Source organism: Pseudopipra pipra, chromosome 2 (genome assembly GCF_036250125.1).
Source record: "Pseudopipra pipra isolate bDixPip1 chromosome 2, bDixPip1.hap1, whole genome shotgun sequence".
Lineage (NCBI taxonomy): Eukaryota > Metazoa > Chordata > Aves > Passeriformes > Pipridae > Pseudopipra > Pseudopipra pipra.
Window position 1 is genome coordinate 36,477,084 of NC_087550.1, and position 17,703 is coordinate 36,494,786.

The following is a 17,703-nucleotide window of genomic DNA, read 5'->3' on the forward strand; positions in this document are numbered from 1 at the left end:
TCACCCAGTTCTTGAGGCGAGCAACCCCAGCAACTGTCTCAATTTTTTAACTTTGATGTACCTCAAACAGTAACAGAGTAGCTTGGCCTCTCTGTCAGGTTTAAGCCTGACTATGATCCCAAGAGCAGACACTTCTGTGCCTATCTCCCTAGAGGGATTTTCTCAGTAACAGAACAAGTGTGGCAGGCTTCTGTAAAACTAGTCTCCATTCAGAAAGGAACGATGTTTGTTGCACTCCTCTAAAAATCAATTGAAAAAGAGTGTTTGCTTCCTTTTAAACAATAGCATTTAGAAGCAGAAGACCCTTATCAGCTCCCTGCTTGCCATCACTCTTTGCCTACCCAAGTGCACGTAGGAGTTGGAGAATTCAGTCCCTCTTCACTTTGCTTTTCAGATAACAATTCAAGACTTATTGCCTTGGTGAAGCAAACAATACTGAAAATGGCTATGTGGGACAGAAAATGGCATCAGTAGGACAGAGGTTCAGGCCAAGCACATAAAATTAAGGTGTCAGAACTGTCATTGAAAAAGGATTTTTTTGGAGCTAGCACTAAATAAAATATATTTGAAACCTTGTTTTGGCTAGATGAAGACATTATAATACATTTGAAAACACACAGTTCTGTGGGAAGGAGTTGCCCCACTGAATACCTTGGTTTATGCTAGGTGGGACTGCCTACCACCAATACTGCAAGGCTTGCCAGGATGTATTTTACAGTCCTTCTTATTAACTTTTCCTCCTGATCAAATAAAATCACCCTCTGACCAGTATGGCACTGGTGTCCGAAATCCAGGTTCTAGTGAAAGTTGTTGAAACTGAGGAAAATGGATGGAGGACTGAGAACTGGGTGTTTGCAAAGAGTCATGTCCTAGGAGCACACTGTGGATTTTAAATATTTCCCATATTGCTTTATGGGAAATCACCTGAGGGTTGCTGATCCATATTCCAAGTGTAAAATAAAATTACAATAAACAAGACTGTTATATAACAAACTAAAAATACATTCTTGCTAGACTTTTTCAAAACAGATATCTCAGCTTTTGTCACGCATTATACACATTTAGTATCTTTTAGATCAATAGTTTATGTGTGGTGTAATAGCCCTCCTTTTTCTTTAAACAGAATTGACTGAAGAAAGGAAGGCAGAAAAATTTCATTGCTGTCTAACTAGTATTGATTTTGTAACTGCTGAATTTAGAGCAAAAGAGACTCCAGTAAAGGAATACATTTTTATTTCATGTGACATATATTCTCTAAAGAGAGCACAGCAAAAAGAGGGCAAAGAAGGATTTGGGAAGCTAATTAGCATGGATCATAAAAATCAAAGAAATCGGAGGGAGAGAATTCAGGAAGGCTGGCATGGCCACTCCAGAGGCCACTGATCCAGATAAAGCATCAGTCACATCTATGTCTTTCCTGACAGATGAGTCTCTGAGCTGCTTTTGAAAATCTCCAGTGACAGAAAGACTAAAATCTCCCTGGGTGATCTGTCCTCATGTTTATGTAATCTTATAGTCAAAAAGATTCATAGAATAATAGAATATTCTGAGTTGGAAGGGATCCACAAGGATCATCAAGTCCAACTCCTGGCCCTGCACAGGACCACACCAAGAATCACACTACGTGCCTGAGAGTGTTGTCCAAATGCTTCTTGATCTCTGTCAGGCTTGGTGCTGTGACCACTTCCCTGGGGAGCCTGTTCCAGTGCCCAACCACCCTCTGGGTGAAGAACCTTTTCCTAATATCCAACCTAAACCTCCCCTGACACAACTTCAGGCCATTCCCATGGGTCCTGTCACTGGTCACCAGAGAGAAGAGGTCAGTGTCTGCCCCTCCTCTTCCCTCACAAGGAAGTTGTAGATTGCAATGCGGTCTCCCCTCAGTCTCCTCTTTTCCAGGCTGAACAGACCAAGGGACCTCAGCCACTCCTTGTAGGGCTTTCCCTCAAGGCATTTCGCCATCTTCATAGCCCTCCTTCGAACACTTTCTAATAGCTTATAATGTTGCTCCCAAGACTGCACGAAGTCTTTGAGGTGAAGCCACACCAGTGCAGAGTGGGGCTATCAACACTTTTGTCTGGCCTTCAATGCTGTGCCAGAGGCATCCTAGGACACAGTCTGCGCTCTGACACCTAACTTAAATGTCTATGGCTTTAGTTCTACAGCTGTAGAATTTGACTTATTTCCCACAGTTAAGAATTATCTGAGTTTGCTATTTTCTTGAAGTGTATTGTCTTTATTCTTCTTTTTTCCTCTCCTTAGACAAGCATGCCATTATTCAATGGTCAGCGCCACTTCACCCTCCTTCCACTTGCACATCATCAATTTCCTGTTGTTGTAATAAACTGTAGATTATTCCCTCAGCTTCCTGTCTCCAGTTTATTTCAAGAACTAGATAGTCTATGTTCTGCTCTATTAACTGGCATTTCCATTACTCTCAGATTCTGATAATTGCTCTGTTTGCTCTGAATAAACCTTTCTTCTTGATCTTTCTGGCTTGTTAGTCTAAGGTATATTGAAAGATAAACTGTGGGATACATTCATATAATTAAATGTGTTTTCTCATCCTTATTCAGACACTTTCAGTCAGTCTATTCTCTCTATCTGCTCAACCCAGAACAAGTATATATATCTTTTATAAAGCAAAACTTTACATATTTTCCTGGTCTATTCCTCTTGAGCCATAATTTTCCATAACAATATTTTTATCTATGCCAGTTATCCAACTATTTATAGAGGTTAAGTTATAGTTTTTATTATGCATTATGTTTTTATTTAATGTGGTTTATTCTCAATACGTCTTTCATTGCAATATGGACATAAAAATATGGTCATCAAAAACATATTTTTGAGACATTATTTTGCTGTTGACAGGGGACTTGGACCTTAATTCTCTGAAAAAATGTGCATGGGTGTCTCCTTGTACCATGCAGATACCTGGCAGGATAGTGAAAGGTAGGGAGATGCTTCAGTACCTGTGAAAAAAACACCTGTTTAAAATGCAAATAGTGCTGTTAGACCATACTCAAATATCATAATGAGAATAGTAATTATAACAATTTCTAATTTAATCAAGTTCATAATTTGTGGTTTAAAATTATCAATCAAAATGTACTTTTACTTGCTTACAGCTTAGGCTTCCTTACAGATTTTTAATTTGAAAGTGTGGATATTCAGCTCTAAGCCAATTTCCCATAAGGCTGTAAGGGGTCTAAGTTCTTATATGAAAGAATCTTAAGATCATAAGCTGGAAGGCCTCCTAATACAGAAGATCCACTGACTACACTGAATACAAGCAATATAGTTACTTCTCAGAATGGATGAGGTTAGATGGACTGGATGCTCCCCTACTGTGTATAGAAGTTCTTGGAAATATATACTAGGAATCTACAGAGTCTTTTGATTTCAATGGGTTTAGGCAAGTTACCTTTGAAAATCCCATTCTTAATATATAAATAGTACCATTGCTAATTTTCAGTATAAGATACCTTATAAAAAGCTGAGTATGCTCACAAGATCCAGAATCATCTTCCTCTCAGCATTCAGTAACAGAAAGTTTTTCTTGTTAGAAGGCCTTTTCATTTAAAAAACTTTGTATAAATATTATTTCTGCGTGTTTGCAAATACTCAGTTTTGGGCAAGGAGGAGATGTCATCAGAACAAGATTTTTTCCCACAGAATATCTCACTGTCTACAGTACTTCTCTAGCTACTGAAACAACCATCAAAAAATAGCAGGGGAGCCTTATGCAAAGAGAATTGCCTGTCTCAAGCAAGGGAGATATTCTGGGGTAATTTACTGCTTCCATAGTGGTGAATTATTTATTATATAGATTAAGAGTCTGATACAAAGCTTGCTAAAACACAGTCCTATGAACCACGGGTTGCATTGGATCAAACAGAAATCAAAGTTCCAGCTTTTCAAACTATGCCAGCCTTATCCTATGAAATACCCTACCTGGATTTCTTTGTAGATGTCTGATTCAGAGCCAACTGATGTCAAATAGAGAAAAATGGATATGAAAAACCTAGAGAAATATTCCTATTCCATATATTCCATATATTCACCTGAAAGGTTAGAAACTCATTATGAACCCAGCCAAGATAATGAACAAAGCTAATAGAGAGTTTCTTCTCATATCTAAAGCAAAAAGTTTCACATCTCTTATTCAGAAAGTTTGTTGATGTTGGTTTCAGTCAATCTCTGAAAATCATTGTCAATCTATCTTTTTTAATTAACATTGGTTGAGAAAAATTGAAATGTCTTTGGAAGTTGCAGTTAGGAAGTGGAGAAGGAGTGTCATCTCTATGAAAGAAGAAGAATTATTCTTCCAAGGAAATTAGGCATCCAGGGAAAGTAATATATTCTGAGACCAATACTAATACTATTATGAGAACATTTGGATTCACTTTGCCTATTCTAACTGTCCTAGATTCAAACATTATGTGACAAACTAATAGAACATTTAGAATTAAGACCTGTTGTTTTGTTTTGTTTTGTTTTTTTGCAGATCATCTTATAAGATATTTCATTTATACTCATCTACGTTGTTCCAACTTCCATAATATATTCTGTAATAAATCTTCAATGTCAGAATAATACAACTCAAAACTTTTTAATTATATCAAAATGTGGAAATTAAGAAAATTACTGTATGATTGTTAAATGTTTTAGTTGTATGGAATCAACAATTTCAGATGGAAAATCATGCCTTAGCAAGACTTTTTGATTATATTTTATTATTTTGACATGTTATTATAGGGAAACTTTTTCTCTTACAGTATTATAAAAACATTTCTGTAATCAGAATCCCGACTAATTACAAAACCTGACATACAGACCAATATTCTGAAATTGCCTATTCACATTCCGAAGAAAGATATCTTTTATGTTCTTTAAACAACATTCACAGAAAATAGGAATCTGAAAATATTTTTTTTGTTCGTTTGGTTGGTTGGTTTGGGGTTTTTTTGTTGGTTTTGGTGGGGGTTTTTGTGTGACCAAAGATCACCTTTGGTCCTAACAGTTGAGGTTCTTCTGGTGAGGAGTCAATCACAAAGGAAAAAGTCTATCGATGATCATATTAGGAAATTGTATATTGCTTTTTATCAGTTAAACTCAGATCATGCTGCTATCACTTCTCCAGAAAGTAGAATTAAACCAGGGGTATAAAGCCACTGAGATTTCTAGAGGAGCATAATCTCATGCCCAGTACTATTGTTATTATGCACTCTGACATAACCACAGAATTAGATTTTGCACTGTCACAGGAGGATATTCTGATCTTCCTGTCATATCTATTGAAATGCCATCCAACCTTAACGAAAAAACACCTGAATACGGAGGGTTCATCTCTCATTATTCTATAGCAAAAATATTTGGATGAGGAGAGATTTAGGCCAAAGACTAGACAGATGCAGTGTGTTATTTCTCAAAGTGCATAATGTCACTACAGCATAATCTGTGTAGAGAATACAAGTGGGAAAGGATGTCTTTTTAGGATCGTAATTCAAACCTGTCTATGTGTGGGTAAGTATGATATTTAAAGGTATCAGAGCTGAAATGTCAGAGGCCTCCATTGCTATCACCTCAGGCAAGATTATGAGGTAGATAAAGATAACTTGTCCTAGCATGTAGTCCAAAGAAGACCTACTACAGCTCTGAACATGATGTATTTTCACTTCAGAAGCACAATCATCCCCTCCCAAGTCTGCCTGTGTAGCTCTATAATACACCATTGCTATTCACAGATGCAGGGTTTCTACAGTTTTCACGTTCTTGGAGGGAGGCTTGTCAGGCTTTCTCTGTGTGAACTTTGTTTGACCTGCCTGCAGCTTTGTTTTTCTTCATTTAGCTTTCACATTAATTTATTTTATTGACCAGGTGTCAATGGCTAAATTGCACCACTTCTTTATCTTTCTCTGATACTACCTTACTTTCTGGTAGGTAGCAGGAACAAAATATAAATAAATATTTCATGTAAAGTGAAATATTTATGACCTTAGCACAATGATTTTTTTGTAGAGAAATACAGGCCTTGAGAAGTGGAGACAATGTATGTGGTGCAGAGAAGTTCAGTCATGGGATGATGAGAGATGGGCACAGGCTGACACTATAAACAACTCAGTAATGTTTTGTTAATGAAACACAGACCTATAGCTATTAAAACCAGACTTTAGGGATAACAAAAAGTACAAAGAAATAGTATCTAACATGTCAAAGTACCAAATTCTGTATATTAAAGAATCACAGAATAACAATCATTTAGATTTGAATGATTCTAAGACCATCAAGTCCAACTTTTGACCAATTACCTACCATTTTATCAAATAGACTGTGGAACTAGGTGCCATGTCCAGTTGTTTCTTGAAGACCTCCAGGGATGGTGACTCCACCACCTCCCTGGGTAGCCCATTCCAGTGCTTGTCAACTCTTATGAAGAAATTCTTCCTGATGTCCAACCTGAAGCTCCTCTGGTGCAACTTCAGTCTATGTCCTCTCATCCTGTCACTAGTTGCCTGGGAAAAGGGGCCAACCCCCTCGGCTTCAACCTCCTTCCAGGTAGTTGTAGAGACTGATAAGGTCCTCCCTATGCCTCCTTTTCTCCAGGCTGAACATTCCCAGCTCCCTCAGCCTGTCCTCATATGACTAACTCTTTACATTTGACTTGACACATCCTTATATATGACTTGACACATTCTTACATGTGACTTCACCAGCTCCACTGCCCTTCTCTGGACACGCTCCAGCACATCAATGTCTTTCTTGAAGTGAGGGGCCCAGAACTGTACACAGTACTCGAGGTGTGGCCTCACTCACTGCCCTGGTCCTGCTGGCCACACTGTTGCTGATACAGGCCAGGATGCTATTTGCCTTCTTGGCCACCTGGGCACATTGCTGGCTCATGTTTATCCAGCTGCTGACTAGCACAATCAGATCCTTTTCCATCAGGCAGCTTTTCAGCCGCTCTTTCCCAAGCCTTTGGCACTGCAAATGGTTATGTCTGAAGTGCACCAGCACTTGGCCCTTCAGATCTAACATGGAGCTGTAAACCAATTAAGACAAAACAAGGTGTAAAAGCATGTTATAAAACAGCTAAAATGACCTCAAGTAGATACAAGAGGAAGGACAAAGAAACCACCTACATGAACATCATATTCTTCCTATCAAGAGATTCTGGAGACTGATGACTGTCTATACTCTCTGACAATCTGAGTCTACTGATTTTAAGACTAGAGGATCAGCAGAAGGGTGAGCACCACTTGAGGAAAAAAAGAGATAAAAACTAAGAGCATTTGATACAGTTTAAATAGTAATACTACCATTACTGAGATTTCTAACTGGATTATTATGAGTTCTTTATTTTTCAATGTCTCAATTAGTCTATTGAGACATAGTCTCAATTATCTATTTTTCAATAGTCTCAATTAGACTATTAAGATTTCATTTATACTAAGAATAAAATTTCATCTTTAGGTGTGTTTCTCTTTCCCCATGAACAGAATTTTGAGCATAGCAGAAGAAAACCTCTCTGGGATCAGCACATGTATTAGAGTATTATTTGTACCATAGATTTCCAGCCTGTTTGCTTCTGATACTATATAAATCTCAGTTTACTGACACCCTGAAGCTCTGACTTCGTTTTCAGCTGTGAGTTATCCCACTGATATTCTGACAGAAATACTCATTTTAGCTTATTTTTATAGGCATTTTTATAACCAATCCCTTTAATAATTCAGATCAATTGCTTATCCTATTTCTGGAATGTTGGCAAAATAAGAAAAACCCCACATTTTTACTGTAAACATGATTGAAGACTAGAACAGGTTGCCCACAGTTTTTGTGGAGTCCCCCTCCTTGGAGATATTCAAAACCCAAATGGACATGGCTCTGAGCAACCTGCTCTACTTGATCTTACACTAGACGGGGGGTATTGGACAAGATGATCTTCAGAGGTGTCTTTGTACCTCAACTCTCTGAGATGTTGGCTGGTGCTTCAAGGAATGCCACAGTAATCTGTCAGAATTCTGCTTCCTTGCTGGCTGTTTATAGGCAGTGTAAACACAGTCCTGAGTTGAGCCATGCCAACTTTTATTTCTCTAGGACACAAGTTTTGCAGAGAATAAGACTCCTTCTAACAGCTTCTGGCTTCAATCAGAGTACAGATTACTCAGGTAATGTGACTTGGTGACATGCTCACATGTGAGAAGTCTTTGTTGCTTTATGTAGATCTGTTAAGACCGATGGCACAAATTTTGTAGATAAGAGCTTGTAGGAGTGGCACAGGAAATATATAATGTAAGGAATTTAAGGCATTTTTGTCAACAGAAGTCATTAGGAACAGGTTAGACAGGTGTAAATAGTACTAGTGGAACTTGGGACTAGACTTGGGACTAGACTCTTCAGACCTGCTTTTTTTGTAATTTGTTCACACAGGGAAGCTGGAATATAGCCTTTAGCTATATATCTGGGGGAAAAATAGATCAGGCCTCCTCAAGTGTAGTTTTATTTTCCTGCAGGACTAGCCTCAGCTAGAATCACTGATGTAAGTAACAGGCGCTTACTTCTGCTCAGTTCTGCCATCAGCAATTACAGACCCAGTCCTAGCCTCACTGGCAGGGGTATAAAAGAGTAGCAAATCCGGTGTGCAAGCAGTATAATATTTTATATGACTTCTCTTATGTAGGAGAACACTTTACAAATTTCTTTTGATGAGTTTTGCACCAGTGCAGCTACTAGTGACTTCAGTAGGCATTGCCCATACTTACAAGAAGAAATGGTATGAAGTCTGAATTATAAAGAAGCAAGTTTAGGCTTTTCAATAGTAGAAAAGTGTCCTGATCTCAAAGGGACCAATTAGTGTCAGTCTCCCATGCAGTTAGTAGAAGAAAACCTGTATGGCCTCTTCCACACTGGAAAGCCAGCAATAGTTATGAGCAGAAAACATAGTGACAATCTTCTGTTTTGTGCCTTGGATTTCGATAGCGGAGAGAAAACTTAGCAGCCCTTCATTTTAGTTTTGCTCTGTATAACAGCAATCACAGCAGCACTGATGATAGAGTGCTGTGAGAATTGGTGATGGGGAACTTGAGTGTAGCCTAAAGCTTCATTTCTTATAACCGATGGTCATGCCGTTTTGCTGGATATGATGAAGACAGATGCTAACAAGGGGCTTGTCAAAATGTTAGACAACTGTTTGATCTTCAGTAAATATATGAATTGCCAGCTGCTAGAAGGAAAGCAGTAAAAGCACATATTCTGCCTGTGGGATACTCTATGACAGGAGCTCAGTGAGACAAAACTTAGAGCTGGCTGTGGGAAGGAGAGGAGTGAGTTTATGGCTGGTTATAATATTTGTGTCCATGCTAAACACCCAGAGGCAAGCACATAAAAAGGTGGAGTATCAAAAACCAACTTGCCTGAGTCTTAAAAGCTTACTAAGGGATGCCACACAAGGATAAGTTATGGAGGCAGTTCTTTCCCGTTATCTTCAGGAGCTGTGCCAGCTTTTCTGAGGTAAGGTTCACACCATTTTGAAATGCCATCTAACTTTCATGGGGTCTATGAAGAGAAAGAAATCCATTTGAAGGGTTAGTTAATAGAGGAGTTTGTGTTAGTATTCTCTCTGGAGAGGCAGGAATGATCTTTAATGATGGGGGAATATAAAACTCAACAAGACTGAACTGTTAACTTAGAAGCTCTAAAGGTAGACAGTGTGAAAGCCCCATATTCTAGCCTCTAGGAAATACATCATTACCTTTTGATTGCCATTTCTATTGACTGCCAGTGTGATATATAAATCTTCTATAATGTTAACAATAAAAGAGTGGTGGCGGAAACAAACTGTACACTTCACAAAGATACATCTCTGGCTCCTGGAATCTGTCATCCCCTGCTGTGTTAGGGCTTGACTCAAATCCTTTTGGAGTCAATGGACACACTTATCCTGTGTCTAACAGGCTTCAGTCAGTCTTGTGAAGTACAGCACAATAATAATATAATAATAATATCAGTAAAAATAAGTACCTATTTAAAAGAAAAGTAATAAAGAGGTAGTTCTGAGGGAATCAGAGCTAATGAAGTTTGATTGCCCTTGAATTTGCTGTTTGTCAATTCTGTCTGAAGCAACCCATAACTGGGGTATTTGGTAGAGTTTTCCCCAGTCGGCACCTTCTTGTGTTTTGCTGAGATGTTAAACATCCTTTCATCTGAGCACCTAAAAGGCAAAAATGTACATGAATTTAGTTATTTTAAACACTCTTTGCTACATTTGAACAACACATTGGAATGTGACTAGAGAAGGACTTAGACAAAGAAAGAAAATAAGAATGTGATCATGTGAGCCTCTTTTCTTAAAGAAACTGAGCTAAAATTTTTTCTCTCTCTTCTCCGTCCACGACACATGCAATGGACTGGGTAAGGGCTGGGATAACAGAAACTTTCAAGTCAGTGTGCGTGTTTTATGTAGCCTGCAAATGTGAGGGAAGAATTGTGCTGTATGAAATCCCTCAAGGCAGGTTTGATTTGTACTTTTTTCTTACTCGGTCATGCCAGTGTTCTGCTAAATGATGTTTAAAACTCGCAACTATTTTTAAAAGACATTTTGTTCTTGCTGCTTTGATTGCCTTTATGATATACCAGTCTTAAGGTCTCCCAGTCTTTGTGTTCTCAGTGTTTTTCCTAGACGAAGATTTTTCCCTCATGGTTGCCGCAGACCTCAAATTCAAACCTCAAAGGTTTGAATGCACTAGGCTAATATGGTTCAAAACCTTCACAAACACCAACTAGAAATAACTGTTTAGATTTAAACAATAAAAGAACATCTGCCTCCATGTATTCAACTTTCAATAAGACACTAATGACAATCCCATAGCAATAAATATTCATTTACAGGTAATGTGTTGACTCAGCTATCCAGAAATGTGCAATATACACATAGAGGTAACACATTAAGCTAACCAGACATTAATTTCAACCTGTTTCCAATTCATAGTCTCCCCTCAGACCAGGTCAAATGAGTAGTTGTGGTAACCTGGCATAGTGGTCAAAAATGATATTTTATCCCAAGGAGAAAAAGGAGCTTGAATAACTAGAACTATTCTCTCCCCATTCCCTTCTCTTTATTTTTCTTTCAAAGAAGCTTGAACTTAAGCATATCCTAGAAAACCTTGACTTAAAGTTAAATGACTGTAAGGGGTATTAAAAAATATCCTCTTACAGAAGTAACTGACACAAATCACTGGGAATTTGCAAGTGATAAAGACAAAAATAAAGCAGGAAAGAGGTATTTGTATTCTGGAGGTGAATTTCTCTGCATCGTTACACTGGCATGTTCCAGATGTTACTTAAGATTATATTTTTTCTGATATTTTCATGTTAGTTCATCTTCCCAAGCCTAAAACATGAATGACCCAGCAGGATCAAAAAGGACTGACCAACATTTTATAGGGACATAAAACCTTGCTTGGGTAAAATCTGATCAGGATCTGAAGACTTATGCTTGGTGACTGTAAGTCTTGTCTAAACAATAGTAAATGTGAAATTTATGTGGTTCCAAGTCTTTCTAGCATTTCACCCTCTGGAATAGGAGAGGAAAATTCCTTTGCCTTCTCTGGCATCATGAAAAGGACAAACAACCAGAGGGATTTCCCCTCTCAAGGGTTATTATATAGGTTGAGGAAGGTCTCAGTGATGAAAATCACGGCAAATTCAGAGATGAGAAAGCTGGTCCAATTTCTCTTATGAGTAAATTTGACTTTTTCTGTTTCCTAGCCATTTATCATATGTTATCTTGCACAGACTTGCATGAGGTACATTCAATTTGGAGCTGAGCCTTTGAAGCCTGCCTTTTGTGACAACGAATAAGCTGTGTTCTCCCAGTGTCTTCAAGTACTGTATAAGGAAAGACTGGGAATGTCTTTGATATTCTGAAAAATACTTCTTAGCAGAAACCCTTTTCCATTTTGACTTGCCTCTTCCCTTAAGTGATTCTATTCCTACACCTGCTACTAGTAAATACGCTCTCAAGCACTCTGCTTCTGTCTATCTAGTGTCTATAGTTAAATTTTTTTGTTGAAGTAAAGGTAGTTTCTACTGGCATTACCTTGTGTGGTACAAACACCTATTAAGCAGCTGGATCCAACTGCTGGATAAAATTATACATAGGAAAATAATGCCTCATTATTCTTTTCCAGTAATAATAAAAAATGATTGCTTAGAATCAAAAAGGACTTCTCATGGTGGGTTTCTAGAAGATAGTGATGCAGAACCATAACTCATATGTTCTAGTGACAAGAATGCCCTTAAAGTTTACAGTGATTTTTTCAAAGAGACAGCAGTTTATACATTGATTAAAATAGTCTGTTTGCCTGGAACATCCATTTAAGCAGGGCAATATCTATTTCTGTCTCTGAAAGTGATTTCTAGCATGAGTCTTTTGTAATTTCTATTAATATTACAGAATGGAGAAGATTGATGCTGATTCACTCAGTAGCTCAGTTAATTTTTCTTCAAGTATGGATTCTATTAGGAATGTGCCTGTGTAATGTAATAGAACTTGCTCATACCATTTGCAATCAGGTCTCAGTGCATATATTTTCCCCAGAATCTCCTCTTTTAATAATAATTGTCAGAAGAAATGGAGGACATAAATGAATACTGAATGATTCACTGGCCTCCTGATAATTCTGTCCATTGTGATATAGAAAGTTCTGAAAGCTCAAGAGCAATAGTTACTGTAAGAGAGGAGTGTGTTCATTAATACAGTAGGGTCAGTTTTCCTTTCTAATATGTGGAAAAGGATAAGTTAGAAAGAAGAAGCTAAAGAAGTCTCTCTAATACCTTATAGTTTTCCTCCTGTCAGCTCTGTCCGCATCTCTTGCTTGCTCTGCTGATTTCCGTCTTTGTCCTCCAGCTGTTTAGCTACTTTAATTTGACTTTTTCTAGGATAAATAATATTTATTATTTATATATTATATGCACATATTATTTAACATTACCTCTACAAAATGTGGTGTTTTTCTCTTATTGTGTGACTTCTCTGAAAATCATTGTTCCTATCCTCTTCTCTGGTATTTATTGCAAGACCAATATAAAGTCAGTGTCTACTAGTCAAGTCCATGGAGCAAAATGAAAACAGTCATAGCTCTCCTTCATTATTGACATTGGTAAACACGGAGTTTTTTCTACTGTATCATTTTGCCCCTTTTGATTTATTTTAATAACCACCTTATGTTTACTGGAAGATTCATTCCAACATGTTTATGGCTACAGAAGCCAAATTTTCTGGCCTATCATCTCTTCATTCTTTTACATTGGCACCACACTTCGATTTACTCTGGTCTTCTGATGACATCTCTGATTTTAATGACTTTTTGATCTATGTCAAAGAATATGTTGACTTCCAGTTTTGCATCCCATAGTGAATCCCACCAGGCCCAGCAGATGCTGATTTGATGTTTGCTTGTTCCACTAATAAGCCTTGTAGTTTGGATGTGATCCTGGCCTTCTATTCCCAAAGTAGTAGTTGCCTTCTGCTCTGTCTGATCTGTTATGCTAATGTAACTTGTGACTAGCACAAACCAAAAGAGTGGTGATTTCCCCTTCAGGGGACATAACAGATTCATCAAACCACTGCTCTGCGTTCAGTAGCGTCTGATAGAGATACATCTGTTCAATAAATCATGTATCCAGGACTATCAGTAGGACGGAGGCATTTTTTCCTGGAAGCATGAGATTTAATTACTTTAATGTGTAATGCCCGTTTTTATTACCAACATTAAAAAATGTATCACCTTAAAAACTGAATCTCAGTGCTTAACTCTGTTACCATTGATAAAAGCAGACTTTTTACCTTTTATGTCTCTTACTATTATTTTGTTGCATACAGGAAAAATGCAAGAGTATAATCAGATTAACAAAAAGTGGTATGAAAGGACAGCCTTTCTCAGCTGAGATGTGATAATCAGTCATGAGTGGGCAGCTGACCCACCACAATGTGCAGCAGAGGTAGATTAACTTAAACCAGTGAATGTGGAAGGCTGATTGGCTGCTGTTATAGGCATCTGTGGGAGCCCTGGGAGGTTTTTCCTTCAGTGCTCTGCATCCCATGGCCTTTCCAGGTCAATAGAAAGCCCTTGTGGATATTCTGTCTATAAATTAATTAGCTCATAATGGTATCTGCAGAGCCATGATAGCATCACAGAAACTTTCATTTCCTTGTCTAATAGTTAAAACAAGTTTTATTTTCCTGCTGGGAAGAGTAGAAATTCCCTTCCTGTGTCCTTGCAAATAAATGCTGTTACCTTCATTGTAATCTTTGGCTGCTACAGCTCTCAGGACAAGGATGAAACAATGGATGGGAAAAGCATATCACTTTGGAAAGCTTTCAAATCATTGGAAATACATGGTGTGTGGTAGCCACTGGGAATTAGCCATTCCACCAAGTGGTGTAAATACAGTCTATGAAATGTAGGGACTGAGATCTGGGAGCATCTGCCCTGGTACAAGATAACACTTCCTCTCCCTCAGGAACTTGGTAGGAATGAAAAGCCTTAGTTCTTCCCAGAGACTGTGGCCCATGGAAACAACTGGCTAAACAGCCTGCTGGTGTTTTACGTTTGTGCCACACTCACCAATACAGCCCTTTATTGTTGACTTCTCTCTATCACTTCTTCTCTAGGCTTTAATCTTATGGTTTTCTAGAAGGCATAAAAATCGTTGTCTCCCCGGTGATGTAGCAGTCTCAAACAAAAAAAATAGTAAAAATTAATGGTAAAATAGAATGATAGACATCTATTTTTCACAGATTGTTCATCACTGTAGGCTAGATTGTAAAAACAATTACTCTAAATCAGGAGAATTTATAAACTCCCTTTTTTTCCTGCCCAATCTATCTAGTCTTCAGTCAGATTACGGGAAATGGACTTCACTATTAACCTGCTTTCTCAACCTCTAGCACACACAGTGACTGTATGACTCATTCTGCCTTTTGTATTCATTGGTCTGCATAGGTTAGCTGTGCTCAGTGCAGTGTCTGCTATTCCTGCTCAAATGGGGCAAATAGTCATCTATTGATTGTAATAGCAATATGGCTGCTCTATAGTTTATCAAAATCTCTGTCAGTTCAAAACTGCCATGGTAGTACACAGGAGTCAACATAAGGTATTACTTTCTACAGTTTTCCACTTTAAACGATATATTTTTTCTCTTTGTACAAACTTCTAAGCATACTTCTAAGAAAAGATCTTGTTAAGAATTGAATTTTCACACTTTATTCATGAAATAAAATAATGTAGACTGCAGGCTGTAGTTGTGACTGGTATGTGTAATAGAATGGGCCTAACATCTGATTAGTTAGGATAAGAGCGAGCATATTCAACCACTAGAGCAGAGTTGCTTTAGGAAAGTGGGATAGAGATCACTTATGTACTTTTTAATTTTCTTTGAAGTGATTTGGAGTGCTTGATTACAAAATACAAATAAAACACATTTACAGTACATTTTAAATTATTTTTAAATAACAAAAGAAAAAGTATCGTATATAACCCTAGTAATCTATTTGGGATGTTAAAGCTGAATTCTATTTTTGATTGTCAAATGTGAGACTAGTAGCCTGGTAGGGTTTTTTGATTCTTTCTGCACATACCCAAATAACATCCTGGGAGCAACTCACGTGTCATACCAGGAGTCATAGAATGGACAAAACAAACTCAAAAAACCAATAATGTTTCCTGGCACAGCTATATATTACCTAAAACAAGACAAAACGAGGATTTCAGGCATGGGTGCACAATACACATTACACCTCAGAGGTTTGTCTGCTAGAGTCTGGCTTAAACAAGCACATGTCATTAGTGAAGAGAAACTCCTCTTGTCACATCTCTTGTTCCTCTTTCCCATTTAGTATACAGCCTGTCCTTTTATATCTTTACAATACTCCTGTGAGCAATGGTAGTGATCATATACACTCAAGCGCTGATTCAGCAAAGCGCTTAAGGATATGACGACAAGATTTATCTTGTTTAGTATGATGCTTGAACCATATACCTTTCTTCTTTTCCTAATTCAAAGTCTTCCCTGTGTAAGAGAAGCAGAGTTCCACAGTAGATTGTTACAATTCTAAAGGTGTAACAATCACATTTACCATAAACTGTGGATTACTATAGCATAGGCTTGTAAAAGTGAATACAATTGAAAGTGCCGAAAATTCCAGACTTCTCCTCTCAAAGGCTTGGTCCTGCAGTGCTGGTTCTGTTTTAACTTGAGCTGGTGTTGCAGACGTTCAACTGGGTGTCCTCCCAGCTGAGGGCCTCTGAGTTAAGTGTCTTGGAGGGTCCTATTGCAATTCAGCAGAAGATTTACTGAATTGCAAAATTTGCTGAACTGCAAAAAGTTTGCTATGGTGACATCACTGATAAACTCCTTGTATTTGAATAAAAGAAATTATTAGGGGAAACTCACTTTGCTTTGAACTGTAAGTTTTGTCATTTATAAAATGGGTGACTTTTTGAGGGAGCTTGCCTCTCCTTGGCTTCCTCTTCTGCTTGACTGCACTGAAAAAATAGCTAACCATTGAAATATTCTTGGCTGTGAACTATGCTCTTAGAAAACACGTGTGATGTTCATATATGGTCTCTTGGCTGCCTATACTTATGCCCATCTGCTGGGATGGCGTGATGCCGGCACACACAGTGGCATGCCAGTTTTTCGGGGCAAGGAGCGCCAACCATGAAAGGTTTCACACAGGCAAGATGCCAAAAGCTTCAAGCACAATTTCTTTTGGAAGGATCCTTTCTTTTGTTATAGGATTGCCACATTGTTGCCATAGGACTCTTTAAATTGCTGGTAACTTTGTGTCCTAATACAATACTTGATTGTCCAGGCTGAACAACACCTGAGACTAGAAGTATCTTCTGAAATGTTGTCTGATGGATATAAAACATGGATTATTTGAAATAATATCTATGGATAAGTTAAACAGGAGCACTGAGTAGTTCTGGTTTTATTAATAATCTTTTTAAGTGATGAAAACAGAATTCTAGGTGGCACAAGAGAACTTGCCGGCGTGGGATATATGGTGTGGTCAATTAAATACAAAGCTTCAGTGTTTCCACAATAGTCAATAACCAATTAAGTAGTTCTGAGCACAAAGTTGTCTCAATAAAAGTGGAGGGCAGATGAGGACAGGACTGAGAGATCAGATCATGAAGAGAGAGGAAATTTAACACAGGATTTGAATTTGAAAAGAAACTAGTGACCTGGAGAAAAATAACATGACTTTCCAAGGAGTGCAACTTGGGACAAAATGAGAGGCTTGTTTCAATGATGATCAGTTACTGATGGACAAGAATGTGATGCTGAGGATGTAAGAAAACAGAATAGAATAATTCAATTCAGTCTTAAATAATTTTAGCACTTTAAATGCAAATAAAGCTTACTGTAATTTGGAAACGGGTTCATTCTACATATGTTTTCTATGATTTCTAACTGGAAAAAATTGAGTTTCTCCTTTGCTTCAGAATTGTCTTGACATTTCAAAGCATACCTTGGACAGTATTGGATGAGTGCCCCACGTCCTAGGCAAGCTGCTGATCAGGACAGGTAGAGCTGCCTTTCTAATTCTCAGCAGAAATTACATCCATATTAGTATTAGTATATTTATTCCTGAAGAAAATTTCAGAATGGACAGGTTTTTGAACAAGA